Below are 17523 nucleotides of genomic sequence, written 5' to 3'. Positions count from 1 at the left end.
TACAGCTTGAGATACACTACTACTGAAAAGAACTACAGAGACGGCTGGGAAGCCTCTATAGGTCCAGCCGCCTCTGCTTTTCTGCCTCTACAAATAAGAAATCCTATTTGTAGAGGCGGGTAGTGGCTACTCCAGCCGCATCTGCTTTTCTGCCTCTACAAATTAGAAATCCTAATCTTAAACGAATTCAAATGAAAAAGTTGTCAACTACAAAGTTTATAACTTTTTGACATCTACAATTTTGGTTTTGGTTGTTTACCCAGATGAGGTCGTTTGAAGAATTTAAATTTCAAATGCGAGAAATTCAAACGTAATTTTTCATAGATAGATGATTACAAATGAAAAAAAAAATTATCAACTACAAAGTTGTTCAACGTTTAGAGATCTACAACTTGTGTTTTGCTCATTTTTCCATCCGAGGTCATTTGAAAAATTTAAATTTCAATTGTGAGGAAATTCAAATGTAATTTTCTTTAGATACATGGTTTCAACTAAAAAACTTGTCAAGTAGAAAGTTTATTAAGAGGTCATTTGAAAAATTCGAATTTCAAATGTGAGAAATTTAGACGTAATTATGCATAGATGATTTCAAATGGAAAAATTATCAATTACAAAATTACACAATTTTTTTTGAGATTTACAACTTTCGTTTTGGTCATTTCTTCGTCCAAGATCATTTGAAAATTCGAATTTACTATATAGCTCCTATTTGTAGAGGTGGCTGAATAATTAGAGCCTCGTCTAAAAATTGATTCCTAGAGGCCGTTCGAAATAGAGCCATCTCTAAAATTAGGGTATTTTTAGAGGCAGCTGAAAACAATAGCCGTCTTTAAAATGTATTATTAGAGATGAGTTTGGAGGCCACTATAGAGACAGCTCTATATTGACCCGTCTCAGAAAAACTTCCGGTCTCTAAAAATCGTTTTAAGTAGCAGTGATGTTCGATTGAAGTCTAGCATTCAATTATGCGCCATATATATATATATATATCCGTACATGGAACATGCACATCACGCATGCATGTACATTGCCTCACGGTTGCACTCCTGGCCGCTGCCGCTGCCGTGTCTGGCGTGACGAGATGCTCCCTGCTTCTGGTACTGTCTCGTCGATGGCTCGATGCTACCTAAATTATTCTCGTATATGAACTTGCCGCAGGTGCGGTGCTAGATTTGAAAAAAAAAATACTAATCTCATCTACGAATGATTTATTGGAGATAGGCTAATTCTCAGCGGCCTCCTAGTGAGCTTACAGATTGATCTCACTAGGACAACACGAGCGGAAGATAGGATCGAGCGACGCTAGTCCATGTGAAAAATAATTAGAACGACTTTGCTTACCTTAGGCTACCGCATGTTTATTATATAGTCTGGTTCATACGTGTTTGTTCCAAGTCAATGAAGAATAGGATGGCCCCAACCCTGTTCTAGGGATAGGACCATCCTCGTCGCGTGTTTGGTTGCAAGGCTTGGGATCATCCTCGTTTTGTGTTTGGTCCCATGATATTTATCATGAGATGAACCATCTAACAGGGTCCATTCGTCATTCTCTTCATCCCCTAGTGGGGCCCACTCATCCCTCTTCGTCCCCATGGTTCCTTCATTTTGATGGAATGGGGTTGTCCCCTTTTTTAAGAATATGCTGTGGATATTCCCTAGTGGGATATCTCCATCCCACTTGACTCTCAACCAAACACTACCATAACTGGGTTCGTCCCATCCTATCCCACCAACCAAGAACACAAGATATCTACCTGCAGAACGATACTTGGCCTAAACCTATCATATCTAGGATTCTATCTCTGTGACTAATCAGTACTTCTTTTTTTGGAAAGCCAGGTTTTTTATATGAAACTCAGGCAAGAAGACGAAAAGACGTTCACGTTACCAATTCCATCTCGTCTGATCTTTTATTGGTTTTGTTTTTTCTCTCGTGCCCTTCTGGGTGGTACAAAGAACAGATGTAGGGGTTGCCGCTCCTTAGTTCATCTCTCAGTAGAACAAGGCACCTATGCGGTGGGTTCGACTCCCACAGGAGCGTACATTTCCAATCGATTTGGTACTTTTCTTGATTCAGAGTTCTACTTCTAGCAGTAATATACTTCACTATTAATACATGGTCCAATTTTCTCTTTCTCAAAGTTTTTTGGAGCTCGTGCATGCAAACTTATAGCCCACTGCTCTCTTCTCTCCTCAAACTCAACATAAAACACACTTAGGCCCTGTTTGGATACAAAGTATTTTTGGAGTTTTAGAAAAATACTATGGTTTTATGAAATACTTTGGTTTTAGAGTGCCATGAAGTGTTTGGGTGCAACAAATTTTATGGTTTTGAATATCATGGTATTGCTGAAACTGTAGTTTTTTTGGAGTTTTAAAAACGCCACTCTAGAGATCTTTTTTTTTTTCTAAACCACGGTTTTGTACGTGGTTCTAAAACTAGGCCTTAAACTTATAAACACATTTCTCTTCTCTCTCCTTCTCTCTTCCACCTCACCATAAAACTCACTTTATAGCTCTTTATTGTACTTACTCTCAGTTGCATACTCGTTGGACTGCACACACACGCATTGGCAGCCTCCTCTGGCCTATATATAGCTCGCTAGGCCGTGCTCCATAATGGCATACCACAGCATCCACAAAGCTGTAAGACGACCATAGAAATTAAAGAAGTCCTTCTCTCCATCGGTACCTTAGCTTTTACTTGTCTAAATCCATCTATTTCTCTCGCATCATGTACGTAGCTAGTCGTTTCCTTGTTCTCCCGTCTATGGTTTTATTAACCGCTATGTTTCTTCATGTTGCAGAATTTAGAAATATATATTGCTCCCTTCATTCTAGATTATAGGTTGGTCTCTCTGTTTTTGATGTATATAGTAAAAGCTATATATCTATATAGCGTATATCTAGATTCATAACAAAATATATGTACCTAGAAAAACCAGAAAGACCTCTAATTTAAAATGGAGAGAATATAAATGTATGCATGCATGCTGACGGTTTAAGGGTTGTGGGTGAGAAATGAGCATATATGTCTTGTTTAAACTTAACTTCTTGCACGTAGCAGCAACTCCAGAGTTATTTCTAGGTGTTCAAAGTCAAACTAACTTTTATAAGTTTGACTAAAGGAAAGAATATCAACACCTATAAGATCGAATAAGGACATTATAAAAATATATTTCATGATATATCAAATAATACTGACTTTGTGTCACAAATATTTGAGTTTTTTTCTACAATTGGCTTAAGACAATTTTACAAATTGATATATTTGGAGAACGGAGGCACTAGTATATATCATAGGCGTTAGTTGCCATGCGTAGGGCATTTTGCCAAGTAATTACACTACTGGAAACAGAGACTTTGCCGAGTGCAAAATTCTTTGCCGAGTGTCAAAAATCGGGCACTCGGCAAAGAGGGACCCTCTTTGCCGAGTGCTGCACTCGACAAAGAATTGCACTCGGCAAAGAGTTCTTTGTCGAGTGCCGGGCACTCGGTAAACAAGGGCACTAGGCAAAGGACTTATTTGTCGAGTGCCAGACTCTCGGCAAAATCTCTACACTCGGCATAGGCTGCCCGCGAAACGGTGTTCGGTCACGGCCTTCTTTGCCGAGTGCCTGCTGTTAGGTACTCGGCAAAGATTTGATTTTTTTTTTAAAAAACATTCTTTGTCGAGTGCCCCAGATCTGGCACTCGGCAAAGATATAATTTTTTTTAAATTCTTTGCCGAGTGTCTCCAGTCTGGCACTCGGCAAAGAATTTTTTTAAATACTTTTTAAATTCTTTGCCGAGTGTCTCAGGTCTGGCACTCGGCAAAGAATTTTTTTAAAAAAAATACTTTGCCGAGTGCCCCTGGAACGGCACTCGGCAAAGATTTAATTTTTTTATAATTTCTTTGTCGAGTGCTCCTGTGGATACACTCGGCAAAGAGGAAATTTTTTTAAAAAAAATTAAAACCCTCTTTGCCGAGTGCCTTATGCCAGGCACTCGGCAAAGACACCCTTTGTCGAGTGCCATGCCCCGGCACTCGGCAAAGTTTTTTTTGTTTTTTTGTTTTTGGCCTCCAATTTTTTTGTGCAGCCCTTTTAAAGCACCAGGAACTCCTAGTTACAATTTGGGGATTTTTGTGGCTTTTTGATATATTTAATTACTTTATTTTGTTTACTTGAATTTTTTCCAAAAATAGAAATTTGAACTGCACGTAGTACGAATAATGGAATTTAATGATTCAAAAATTGATAGTCATGTTAGTGAGTGTTGTGAGAGGCCGTATCCAGGAACAGATCTGAAATTTCGGACATCTTGTTCACAAAACATGTCCGCGAAATTGCGTGTGAAGTGTTTTTAAATTCTCTAAAAAGCAAATGAAGTCCGAAAATCATGAAACTTGTTGAGATGTCGTGATATCATATGTGGAGGCTATGATAAAAATTTCAAAAGATTTCGTGTACGTTGTCACGTACGATGCTTACAAACCAGGACATCTCTACACGTACGATGCTTACAAGGGCTTGGGCAATGTATGGGCTTATCTCTGCCACCTGGGCTGTTGGTTCCACCTCCGCTTCCACGTCCTGCAGCTGCAGCTACTCCTGTGAGTATCAAAGTTTTTTATTTTCGCTTGTGCTTTGCTTGTATGGCCCCTATCGTCCTAGATTAGCTATCAAAATAATCTTGTCTCACATGCAATCTTTTCTCCTTTGTGCAGTCTTCATCTGACGGTGGTTCGAATAATTCACCTCATACACCTCCGAATGATGCATCTGGGCCTTCACCACAGTCGCAGTGGCCGAGATGAGTGTATGTTGTATTTTTTATATTTGTTGTTCGCTTGGTGATGGACTTGTGATATACTTGTGATGCACTTGTGGACTTTGATGGACTTGTGGATTTATTTGGATGGACTTGAGCACTTATTATTATATATGTGATATATATTGTGATGTGATATGGGCGGATGGATGTGTGGATTGATGAAATATATATGTGATGGATGAGATATATATGTGATATATGTTTGTATGAATTTATTTGTCATGATGGAATGTAAAAAAAATTAAAATTTGCCGTTTTGGGTCACTTTGTCGAGTGTTGCACTCGACAAAGGACCCCTTTGCCGAGTGCAATGGTCACAGCACTCGGCAAAGCTGGAAAAATGGGTGACCAAAAAACAGATTTTCCAGCTTTGCCGAGTGCTGTGATCATAACACTCGACAAAGAATTTTTTTTTTAAAAAAAGTTCAAACTTTGCCGAGCGCCGGCCATAGGGCACTCGGCAAAGAATTTTTTTAAAAAAAATTCAAAACTTTGCCGAGTGCCATCCATAGGGCACTCGGCAAAGAAATTTTTTTTAAAAAATAAAACATCTTTGCCGAGTGCCTTCCGGGTTGACACTCGGCAAAGAAATTTTGAAAAAAAATAAAAAATATTTGCCGAGTGCCCTATGGCTGGCACTCGGCAAAGAATTTTTTTAAAAAAAAATTCTAAACTTTGCCGAGTGTCATCCATAGGGCACTCGGCAAAGAAAATTTTTTAAAAAATAAAAAATATTTGCCGAGTGCCTTCCGGGTTGACACTCGGCAAAGAAATTTAAAAAAAATAAAAAATATTTGCCGAGTGCCCTATGTCTTGCACTCGGCAAAGAATTTTTTTTTAAAAAAAATAAAAACACTTTGCCGAGTGCCTGCAGGGTTGGCACTCGGCAAAGAAATTTTTCAAAAAAAATAAAACCTCTTTGCCGAGTGCCTTCCGGGTTGGCACTCGGCAAATAATTTTTTTTTTAAAAAAAAATCTTTGCCGAGTGCCTTACGGGTTGGCGCTCGGCAAAGAAATTTTTTTTAAAAAAATAAAAAATCTTTGCCGAGTGCCTGCAGGGTTGGCACTTGGCAAAGTGACCGTCAACGGGACCGGCGCCGTGACAGTCGCTTTTCTTTGCCGAGTGTCTCCGGGGCACTCGGCAAAAAGGGCTTTGCCGATCAAATTTTTGTCGTGTGTTCTTTGCCGAGTGCCACACTCGGCAAAGCCTTTGCCGAGTGTAATTTGGCCTTTGCCAGGCACTCGGCAAAGAACGTGAATCCAGTTGTGAATCAAAGAACAGAGAGAGACATATGTAGAAGCAGAGCTTGAGCACGAAAAACAACTTAACATACGTTTTGAGCCCATCATCAAAGCCACAGTTCATGCAAAAAATTAATCAGTTAATGATTGAATCATGACATGACTCGTGAATTTGTAGTGCCTGTAATCTGTGTCTGATGTTTCTTCAGTAGTCTGGCCAGCGCTGGGAGAGATATGAAGAAGGAGAAGAAGCCGAAGGACGTCAACATCGAATTCATCGGAGGGACTAGCTACAACTAGTAACAGCGGTCAGGCGGCAAGCAATGTGAAGGGCGATCAGAAGTGGGGCTGGGGGCGCAAAGACCAACAACAACCGCCGCCGGCGGGGACGGGGACGCACCACCATTCCGCATTCTCATCGTCATTCACCACTGGATACAACGTGCCACCGCCGTACCCTCCTTACGGTTACCCACCACCATACCAGTACCACCACCCACTCGGACTCGGTCCTCGGATGCCGCAGCCCATGTACGGCTATGGCGCTGCTCCTGCTTGGCAACAGGACGAAGCGGCGGCGGTGGCGACGGCGAAGGCGGCGGCGGCGGCAGCGCAAAAGCTGCCGCCCAAGACTGAAGCGGAGCCAAAGCCAGTCGCAGCAGCAGCAGCAGCTGACCCTCCTCCTACTGCTGCAACTGCAACATACCAGTAGCAACCACCTGGAAAGGATCCGCCGCCGGCGGCGGCGGATGGGTATCCGGGTTGTGATGTTGCTGCAGGCGGCTACCCGCCGCCACTGTATGGGTACCCTCCTCGACATGCTGGCGGCGGCTACCACGACAGCGGCGGCTATCCTGTGCAAGGCTACCCTACACATCATGGTCATGGAGGCGGCTACGGCTACTACGGGTACGGAGCGCCGCCGCAGCACATGGGCATGGGCCGCCTAGCAGCCGGAGCTGCAGCTGTTCACGAAGCACACGAAGCGTACCACCGCTACAGGCATGGTGGTTATGGCCACCATGGCAAGTTCCAGCAGGGACACCACGGCAAGTACAGCCATTACTATGGTCCTCACCACGGTGGGAAGTTCGCTGTCAATTAAGGTCAGTCGTCGAAGGGTTGCAGAAACAAGTGAGCTAGCTTAGCTAGCCAGATCCAAGCAAATGGGTTTTGAAAGAAAGGTTAGACCAAGTTTTAAAACATTCTTTTTAGAATCATATCTAAAAACAAGGTTGCAGAAGAGAGTTTTTGAAATAACATTGTACTTGAAAAAGGTGGTTGTTCCATAGGTTTACGGAATTGATAGGATTAGGCTAGCCGGACCGCTTCAATCTCTGGACACAACGTGGCTGGGCCCGAATGGCCTTACAACTTAACATCTCTACCCATGGGACATATTCTTGTCGATATCGGCTTCTCTCCCAAATCTCTGCTGTCCTCTCTCGTGCTTCACCCAGCATCGCTCGCTCCGAGTTCCTGCTCATCCTCCGCCCGACGCCGGTCACCCTCTCCACCGCGCCCTACTACAAGCGCCAACCTTCCTCCCTCTCCATGGCGTCGTCCCTCGCCCGCTATGCTCCTTCTCTAGGGACAGCTCCCATCGAGAATGACGAGCAAGCAACATCCTCTCTGTTGTATAACCCAAGCTCGGTCATGCTCCGTTTCCTCAGTTAGCAGTCAGTTAGGAGTCTTAGCTGAATAATGAGCTCACTTGAGCGCGTCCTGTAAAGGCCAGACGCATGCTCCGTTCATGCAGCGGTCTTCCTTCATTCTAGCAAGTAGTGGTGTGCGTGTGCGCGTCGGTCTCGTCCGTGGGATGGCACGGGCCTGTCGGAGTTCGTGGCGCGCTTGCAGGAGTGGCGATCGGCATGCATCCAGTCGTGGGATGGCGCGACAATGGCGGGTGCGTGGTCGACGCAGCGTCGTGGCTTAGAAGCCGCATGTAATCTGCTATTTATATTGCATATAGAGTCCAGAAAATGCTGCGGTTGTTAGCGGCACCAAACCTTGTGTCTGTGTTCTTGAATTCCACCGTGTTCGCGTGAGTTTTACAGGAACGCACTGTTCCTCTTCTCCATCTCCGGCGACGGGCGCCGGCGATCCGGGGACAACAAGTGGTATCAGAGCGAGGTTCCGGCTGTGGACGCGCGACCGCGCGATCGCTGCTGCGTTCATGGACGAACGGAGGAATCGCTCGTCGTCGCCGACGCGGAGAAGCGGCGGCTGGAGCGGTTCGAGCAGCGGCGGCGCAAGAGGGGAACGCGGCCTGGTGATCAACCGGGTCGTCCGTGATGGGGGGAAGGACAAGTATCCTCTCCTCACCAAGTCCAACTACTATTCGTGGGCGGCTCTCATGAAGCTCAAGCTCCAGGCACGGGGCTGGTGGGAGGCGGTGACCATCGGCACCGTCGACTTCATGGAGGACCGCAACGCCCTGGAGGCCATCACGCTGGGCCTCCCGGATGAGCTGCACGGCAGCATCGCCAGCAAGGCTACGGCGAAGGCGGCATGGGAGGCGCTGAAGAAGATGCATCTCGTCGTCGACCGTGTGCGCCAGGCGAAGGCAAACACGTTGCGCCACCAATTTCAAGACCTCAAGTTCAAGGATGGAGAATCGGTGGACGAGTTTGGCGTCTGCATCAGTGATCTCGTCAATCAACTGGAGGTGCTTGATGCGGCGTACCCAGAGCCGGAGGTCATCCGCAAGTTCTTGCAGGCCACCCCACCGAGGTATGCACAGATTGTGATGGCAATTGAGACTCTTCTTGATCTCGATCAGATTTGTGTAGAGGAGTTGATCGGGAGACTCAAGGCCGCCGAGGAGCGGTACGGCCTTAACGGCGGTGGGGAAGGCGGTTCCCTGGCCCATCTGAACCTCACCGAGGACGAGCTGGTCGCGCGCATCTCGACGCGGCTGAAGCTCTCGGGTGACGGCTCGGGCGGCAACAACGGCAAGTCTTCGTTAGGCCAACGTCGCGGGCGCGATGGCCGTGGCCATGATGGAGAGCGCGGTGGCGGTTCCAAGCCGCCTGCTGGTGGCCACGGTGGTACTGGCGGCCATGGTGGCGCCAGCGGAAGCGGCGGGTCTGGAGCCGGCAAGAAGAAGGGCCGGCAGCTCACCGGCGACGAGTGCGCCTACTGTGGCAAAACGGGCCACTAGGCCCGGTGAAGGGTCGAGATGGCGGACTAGAGGGGGGGTGAATAGTCTTTTCTAAAATTAATCGCGTCGGCTAACCGATACAAATGCGGAATTAAAACTATCGGTCTAGCCAAGACTATACCCCACTCTATATGTTCACTAGCACCTTGCAAAGATAACAATTATGCAACAAAGGTGCCGGGCTAGTTAGAGCTCTCCTAACCAATTCTAGAAGCAAGGTCACACAAACCTATGCCACTAGTACTTTAAGCTACAAGGGAGCTCCTACACATGCTAGTAAGCAAAAGCACAAAGCTAACTAAGCTCACTAGCAATGCTCAATAACAAGGCAACCAATGCCTAATTAGAGAGCGCAAAGACTTAGCTACACAAACTAAGTAATGTGACTAACAAGGTTACACAAACCAAATTAGCCACGCAAGGGAGCTACTTCTATGCTACACAAGCATGAAGGTAATTAGCAAGCTACACAAGCTAACTAATTACAAAAGCAACAACACAAGCTTAATGTATATGAAAGTAAAGGCAAGCTTGTGTAACGGAGATGCAAGCCAACGGGAAGAACAAGGTTGACACGATGATTTTTCTCCCGAGGTTCACGTGTTTGCCAACACGCTAGTCCCCGTTGTGTCGACCGCTCACTTGGTGGTTCGGCGGCTAATTGGCATCACCCGCCAAGCCCGCACGTCGGGCGCCGCAAGAACCTACCCCTTGAGTGAGGGTAGCTCAATGACACGCTTTACTAGAGTTGCTCTTCGTGGCTCCCGCGGGGCGAGCACAATGCCCCTCACAAGCACTTCTCCGGAGCGCCGCACAAGCTTCTTGCGGGCTTCGACGGAGACCACCACCAAGCCGTCTAGGAGGTGGCAACCTCCAAGAGTAACAAGCACCACCGGCTTGCAACTCAATCACCTAGTGCCACTCGATGCAACCTCACGATGCAATCGCACTAGAATCGCTCACTCACATAATCGAATGATCACTATCAAGTATATGTGTGATGGAGGGCTCCCAAGCACTCACAAGCATGGACACTAAGTCCCTTGAGGTGCTCAACTCCAGCCATGGCCGAGGGCCACTTCTATTTATAGCCCCAAGGGCTAAACTAGCCGTTACCCCTTCACTGGGCAACGGTCGGGCCGACCGGACGCTCCGGTCGTGTTGACCGGACGCTGGACCTCAGCGTCCGGTCGCCCGCAGACGGCCACGTGTCCCGGTTCCAACGGTCACTTGACCTGACCGGACGCAGCAGCTTCAACTGACCGGACGCTGGACCTCAGCGTCCGGTCATTTCCAGTAAGCTCCCGAGCATGACCGGACGCGTCCGGTCGAACGCGATCGGACGCAGCACCAGCGTCCGGTCACTCTCTAGCTACTGCTATACTCCACGTCAGCACGACCGGACGCAGCCTGCCAGCGTCCGGTGCATTCAGATCCAGCGTCCGGTCAGTTGACCGACGCCAGCATCTTCGTGACCAACTCGTTCTCACTTCTAACTTCTTCATCCTTGCTCCAAAGAGCCAACCACCAAGAATTTGCATCCAGCGCAATAGAAAATAGGCACTCCATTTTCCTGAAAGCGCCGAATCCCGCCGAGCAAGCTCGGCGGGAGGGAGAGAGGGACCCAAAACCCATCTCACCCCTGCAAACACCACCTCCTTTGTAAATGTGCCAACACCACCAAGTGTACACCATCATGTGTATGTGTGTTAGCATTTTCACAATCATTTCCCAAAGGATGTTAGCCACTCAACTTGCCACGCCACTCGATCCTAGCGACAATGCAAAGTTAGATCACTCGAGTGGCACTAGATGACCGATATGCAAACAAGTTTGCCCCTCTTGATAGTACGGCCATCTATCCTAAACCCGGTCATACACTTCTCTACACACCTATGACCGGTGAAATGAAATGCCCTAGGTTATACCTTTGCCTTGCGCATTCCATTCCATCTCCTCCAATGTCGATGCAACACATGCACCAACACGATCAACAATGATATGATCCACTTCATATCATCACGTGATCATATTGGTTCATCGATCTTGACTTTACTTGCTCTTCACCGTTGCCATCGTCCATCGGCGCCAAGTCTTGCTCAAGCTTCACCGCCACGCGGTCCATCACTCCAAAGCCTTCGACTTGCCCTTCACGCTTGCAACCGGTCCATCAAGCCAAGTCTTGTCTTGATCTTCTCCACCTTGATCACATGACTCAATGTCATGTCTCATGTGCATTTAAGCTCCTTCATCATCACATGTGTGAGCTTTGCAACATCTCCAAGCCATTTTCACCTTCATGGCATATGTTGCTCACACATATGTACCTGTGGACTAATCACCTGTGTATCTCACATAAACACAATTAGTCCACCTAGGTTGTCACTCAATTACCAAAACCAACAAGGACCTTTCACCCGGGAATGCCGCAAGAAGAAAAGGGATGAGGCGGCGCACATGGCCCAGGCCGATCAGGAGGAGGCCGCGCTCAACCTCATCGTGACGTCGTTCGACACTGAGGTGTCTCCGGGGGAGCTGGTCATTTCCCTGGGAGATGAGGCAGGCGGAGCTGCACACTGGGTGTTCCAGGATGCAGACGTGTGGCCCGCGTCGTCCACACACCCAGAGGTGAACTAGGTACTGGAGGAGGACAGCACTCCGACGCCGTTCGCGGGCGTGATCACCGCGAGCATCACCAAGCCGGAGCCGATACACATCTGTGAGGATAAGCTGTTCGTACAGCTTGGCGAGAAGACTGAAGGGGGGAGTACTCGCTGGATCCTCGACACAGGAGCCACGAACCACATGACGGCCGTGCGCTCCATCTTCTCCGAGCTAGATACTGCTGTACATGGCACTGTCCGATTCGGGGATGGCTCCACCGTGGCGATCGAAGGACGCGGCACGATCCTCTTCAAGCTCAAGAGCGGGGAGCACCGGGAGTTGGCCGGGGTCTACTACATTCCGAGGCTCACGACAAACATTGTCAGCCTCGGCCAGCTCGACGAGGACGAGTACAAGATTCTCATTGAACATGGTGTTCTGAGGATCTGGGATCAACACCGGCGTCTGCTTGCCAAGGTGCCCCGTTCGGCGAATCGTCTGTACCTGCTGGATCTCGCAATCGACCAGCCGGTGTGCCTCGCCGCACGGTGCACCGAGCTGGCGTGGCAGTGGCATTCTAGGTTCGGGCATTTGAGCTTTCAGGGACTGAGGGAGCTGTCCAAGGGGATGATGGTGCGTGGACTGCCGCAGATCGATCATATTGAGCAAGTCTGCGACAGCTACATGGCGGGCAAACAGCGACGTCGTCCGTTCCCAGCTGTGAGCGAGTACCGCGCCAAGAACCTGCTCGACCTGGTCCATGCGGACCTGTGCGGGCCGGTCACTCCGGAGACGCCCGGTGGGAATCGACTGTTCCTTCTCGCCGTCGACGACAAAAGCCGCTATATGTGGCTTGTGCTACTGAGCTCGAAGGACCAGGCGGCGGATGCAATCATTCGTCTCCAAGCACGCACAGAGGCCGAGGCGGGGCGCAAGCTCGGCACGCTGCGTACCGATCGCGGCGGCGAGTTCACCTCGCACGCGTTTGTGGAGTACTACGCCATGGAGGGAGTCCAGCGTCATCTCACCGTGCCGTATACGCCGCAACAAAACGGCGTGGTGGAGAGGCGTAACCAAACTGTACTGGGCATGGCACGCAGCATGCTCAAAGCTATGCACATGCCTGGCCGGTTTTGGGGAGAGGCAGTGCTCACGGCAGTCTTCATCTTGAACAGATCGCCGACGAGGAGTCTTGAGGGGATCACTCCATTCGAAGCTTGGTATGGTTACAAACCACCTGTGCACTTCTTTCGCACGTTTGGTTGTGTTGCACATGTGAAGGTAGCCGGCGGTCACCTCAAGAAGCTTGATGACCGAAGCACCCCTATGGTGTTCATCGGTTACGAGGTGGGGAGCAAGGCGTACAGGTTCTACAACCCCGGGTCCAAGCGAGTGCATATCTCGCGGGACGCGGTGTTTGATGAAGGCAGGGCGTGGGACTGGACAGAGAGCGACGGTGGCGCTCTCGCGGCGGACACGGAGCCGTTCCTCGTCGAGTACACGACGGTGACGTACCGCCGTGCTGATCCAGCTGCATCGACGCAAGAAGATGGTGGTCCAGGTAGTCCAGTGCCTGGTGGTGCATCACCGACCACGCCTGGACCGACTACGGCGGGTGAGAGCACGCCGGGCGGCGCGCACGGGAACAGCGCGAGCACGCCGGGCGGCGCGCACTGGAATGGTGCGAGTATGCCAGGCGGTGTTCACAGCAGCGGCGCACCGGGAACATCTGCATCACCTGCACCAAACCCTCAAGTGGAGTTCGCGACACCACCCTCAGGTGCTCTGGACCTCGATTGTGAACAAGACGACGATGCACCGCTCCGGTTCCACACTGTTGACAATGTGCTGGAATTTGGACCGGCCAAGGTGAGGAGTATGGGGGAGCAGGAAGTCGAAGTTGATGGAGACTTGCTCCTGTCCGTGGGGGAGGAGCCGGCGACATTTGAGGAAGCTCAGCAAGAGGAGTGCTGGCGCCAGGCCATGAAAGAGGAGATGGCTTCAATTGAGCAAAATGGGACTCTGAAACTGGTGAATCTGCCTCAAGGTCATCGACCAATTGGTCTGAAATGGGTGTTCAAGGTGAAGCGTGATGAAGCTGGTGTCATTGTCAAGTACAAGGCATGCCTTGTTGCAAAGGGGTATGTTCAGCGGGAAGGAGTCGATTTCGATGAAGTGTTTGCTCCTGTCGCTCGGATGGAATCTATTCGGATGCTGCTTGCTGTTGCTGCTCAGGAAAACTGGCTTGTACATCACATGGATGTTAAGTTAGCGTTTTTGAATGGAGAGCTCAAAGAAGAAGTATATGTCAGACAGCCTCCAGGTTTCATAGCTACTAGACATGAAGGAAAGGTTCTGAAACTCTACAAAGCACTGTACGGCCTTCGTCAGGCCCCTCGTGCATGGAATGTGAAGTTAGATGGGAGTTTGCTGAAGCTCGGTTTCACCCGGTGTGCAAGTGAACATGGGATGTACACTCGAGGCTCGGGGAAGACACATGTTGTTGTAGGAGTTTATGTGGATGATTTGATCATCACAGGTGCAAGCCCGGCTGATGTTGGCGCGTTCAAGGAAGACATGCGTCGGCTCTTCCGGATGAGTGACCTTGGACTTCTCTCATACTATCTTGGTATTGAAGTGAAGCAAAGTGCACGATCAGTGACATTGGGGCAATCAGCTTATGCTAAGAAGCTTCTGGTGAAAGCAGGAATGGAGTCATGCAATCCGTGCTCAACACCGATGGAGGTGAGGCTCAAGTTGTCAGCCAAGAGCATGACACCTGAAGTTGATGCAACAATGTATCGCAGTCTGGTGGGCAGCCTGCGGTACCTAGTTCATACCCGCCCTGACATTGCTTTTGCGGTGGGGTATGTGAGTCGGTTTATGGAGAAACCTCGGCAAGAACACCTAGTTGCTGTCAAGCATCTGCTGTGTTACATCGCCGGGACAGTGGATTTCGGCCTGGTGTATCCGAAGCTTCAGAACGGCGACAACAGGCTGACGGGGTACAGTGACAGCGATTGGGGGGGAGATGCAGATGAGCGAAGAAGCACTGCAGGGGTCCTATTCTTTCTGGGACATTTGCCGGTCACCTGGCAATCTTAGAAGCAGAAAGCGGTAGCTCTCTCCACCTGCGAAGCGGAATACATGGCTGGAGCAGTGGGGGCATGCCAAGCCGTGTGGTTGATATAGCTGCTAAGTGACATCACTGGCAAACCAGCTCAGCAGCCTGTACTGAAGATGGACAACCAGTCCGCGATCGCGCTAAGCAAGAACCCTGTTCTACATGATCGAAGTAAGCACATAGATACGAAATTTCATTTCATTCGTGACTGTGTGAACAGCGGGAAGATCAGCGTGGAGTATGCAAGCACCTAGGAGCAGCTTGCTGATATCCTGATGAAGGCTCTTGGGCGTGCGCAGTTCTGCGAATTGCGTGACAAGGTGGGCGTCGTCAAACTTCAATGAACCGAGCAAGTGTTAGGGGGAGATTGTTGTATAACCCAAGCTCGGTCATGCTCCGTTTCCTCAGTTAGCAGTCAGTTAGGAGTCTTAGCTGAATAATGAGCTCACTTGAGCGCGTCCTGTAAAGGCCAGACGCATGCTCCGTTCATGCAGCGGTCTTCCTTCATTCTAGCAAGTAGTGGTGTGCGTGTGCGCGTCGGTCTCGTCCGTGGGATGGCACGGGCCTGTCGGAGTTCGTGGCACGCTTGCAGGAGTGGTGATCGGCATGCATCCAGTCGTGGGATGGCGCGACAATGGCGGGTGCGTGGTCGACGCAGCGTCGTGGCTTAGAAGCCGCATGTAATCTGCTATTTATATTGCATATAGAGTCCAGAAAATGCTGCGGTTGTTAGCGGCACCAAACCTTGTGTCTGTGTTCTTGAATTCCACCGTGTTCGCGTGAGTTTTACAGGAACGCACTGTTCCTCTTCTCCATCTCCGGCGACGGGCGCCGGCGATCCGGGGACAACACTCTCTCTCTCGTGTCCGTCCACCTTCCTCCATCGGTAAGCCAGCATATTACGAGCATGTCTGTTGCTTTCCTCATGCTCTAAGCTGGACACTTTGTGCTGCTCAAAGGGGCCAGATCTGCATCCTCCTTCTTGGATCTAGGGTCACTGTGTTGCTCAGCATATTCTTTTTGGGATGTTGCATTTGTTGTTTTTGTGTTGATTTCTCATGTTTCGATAATAAATTCAGATGTTTCAGTAGATGATCTCTCATATTGCTACAACAAAACTAGCATGTTGTGTCACATGATTGTTTGGTGTTCTCATGTTGCTGCAACAAACTAGCATGTTTGGTGTTGTAGTAAGTGATGATTTCTTGGTGTTGCAGTAAGCAATGATATTCTTATGTTGATTAGAGATGTTGCATCTCTATTATTTTCATGTTTCAGAAGTTCGATGTTGCATTCTGCTTATTGTCCATGCTGTGGCAAACAGACTGAGATGTCACAATGATTGATTTCTCATGTTGTAGCAATAAAACTGAGTTGTAGTAACCGATGATTTTGCCTATCAATTAAGAATGTATCATCTCCTTTGTAACTAAATGTTGTATGTTGCACTTTGTTGATTTCCCATGTTGTAGCAACAGACAGGTGTGGTGGGTATAGGGCATAGCGTTGCACCACGCGCTCTTGTTGCGGGAGGAAATCATGTGGATAAATGAGCGTTGTGGGTATAGGGCATAGCGTTGCACCACGCGCTCTTGTTGTGGGAGGAGATCATGTGGATAAATGAGCGTGGTATGGGACAGCTAGTAGAAACGTCCGGACATAGCCAAGGGCCGGACGTCCGGACGCTAGCAGCTCCGATAGGTTTAAGCTAATCGGCACATGCTAGATCAACACCTTTCAAATGACAAACCACAACAAATATGCACAAAACATAGTTTTTGTAAAAAGTTTAATCATGTGGAGACGACATTGCATTGTCCTAAACGGTTGCCTAGCTAGTAATAACGACATGTGGCTAGCACTTTCTAGGCCAGCGCACTACTAGCCCAACATGCCTCCTCCCCTCTATCTTCCTTCATGGTTTCTCCAAAAAAAAACATTTCTCAACTTGCACAGCCATCGCAGCGTTCCCCACCGCTCGTCTGTTGCTCACCTTCTCTAGCACGGTTGTCGCTCACCACGACCTTTCTAGTGCGGGAGTGCCTCACCGCAGACATGGCACCCGCCCACCATGACCTTCTCCAGCACGGGGCTGCCTCGCCACATGAGGCCACACCTGCCCGACCGCTGTTACCGCCTCCATTGCGGGTGCTGCTCACCGGAGGCCGCGTAGCCGCCTGTCCACTGCCATTCTCCTTCTCCACCACGACCTAGCACCAAATCTCGCTCTACAGTGCTCCCCACCTGCCAGGTTTTGCTAAAAGCGCATACATTTCAGATGTTTATTAAGAGGTATGTTGCAATTGTTTCATATGGATGTTGCATAAGTAGATCAGGATGTTGCATATGTTGCAATGGTTTGTACACGTATGTTGCAAGCGTTTGTTCCAAGTGTTTCATTTGCTTTTTAGACACATGTTGCAAGTGTGTTTATCTGTATGTTGCATATGTTTCACACATATGTTGTAAGTGTTTTATCTGGATGTTGTGTATGTTTTGCAATGGTTTTCAAGTGTTTTTCATGTGTTTTCGGCAAGTGTTTCAGACGCATGTTTCATGTGTTTCATCTGTCTTC

This window comes from Miscanthus floridulus, chromosome 16, assembly GCF_019320115.1.
Source record: "Miscanthus floridulus cultivar M001 chromosome 16, ASM1932011v1, whole genome shotgun sequence".
In the NCBI taxonomy this organism is placed as follows: Eukaryota; Viridiplantae; Streptophyta; class Magnoliopsida; order Poales; family Poaceae; genus Miscanthus; species Miscanthus floridulus.
This window is presented reverse-complemented; position numbering follows the sequence as displayed.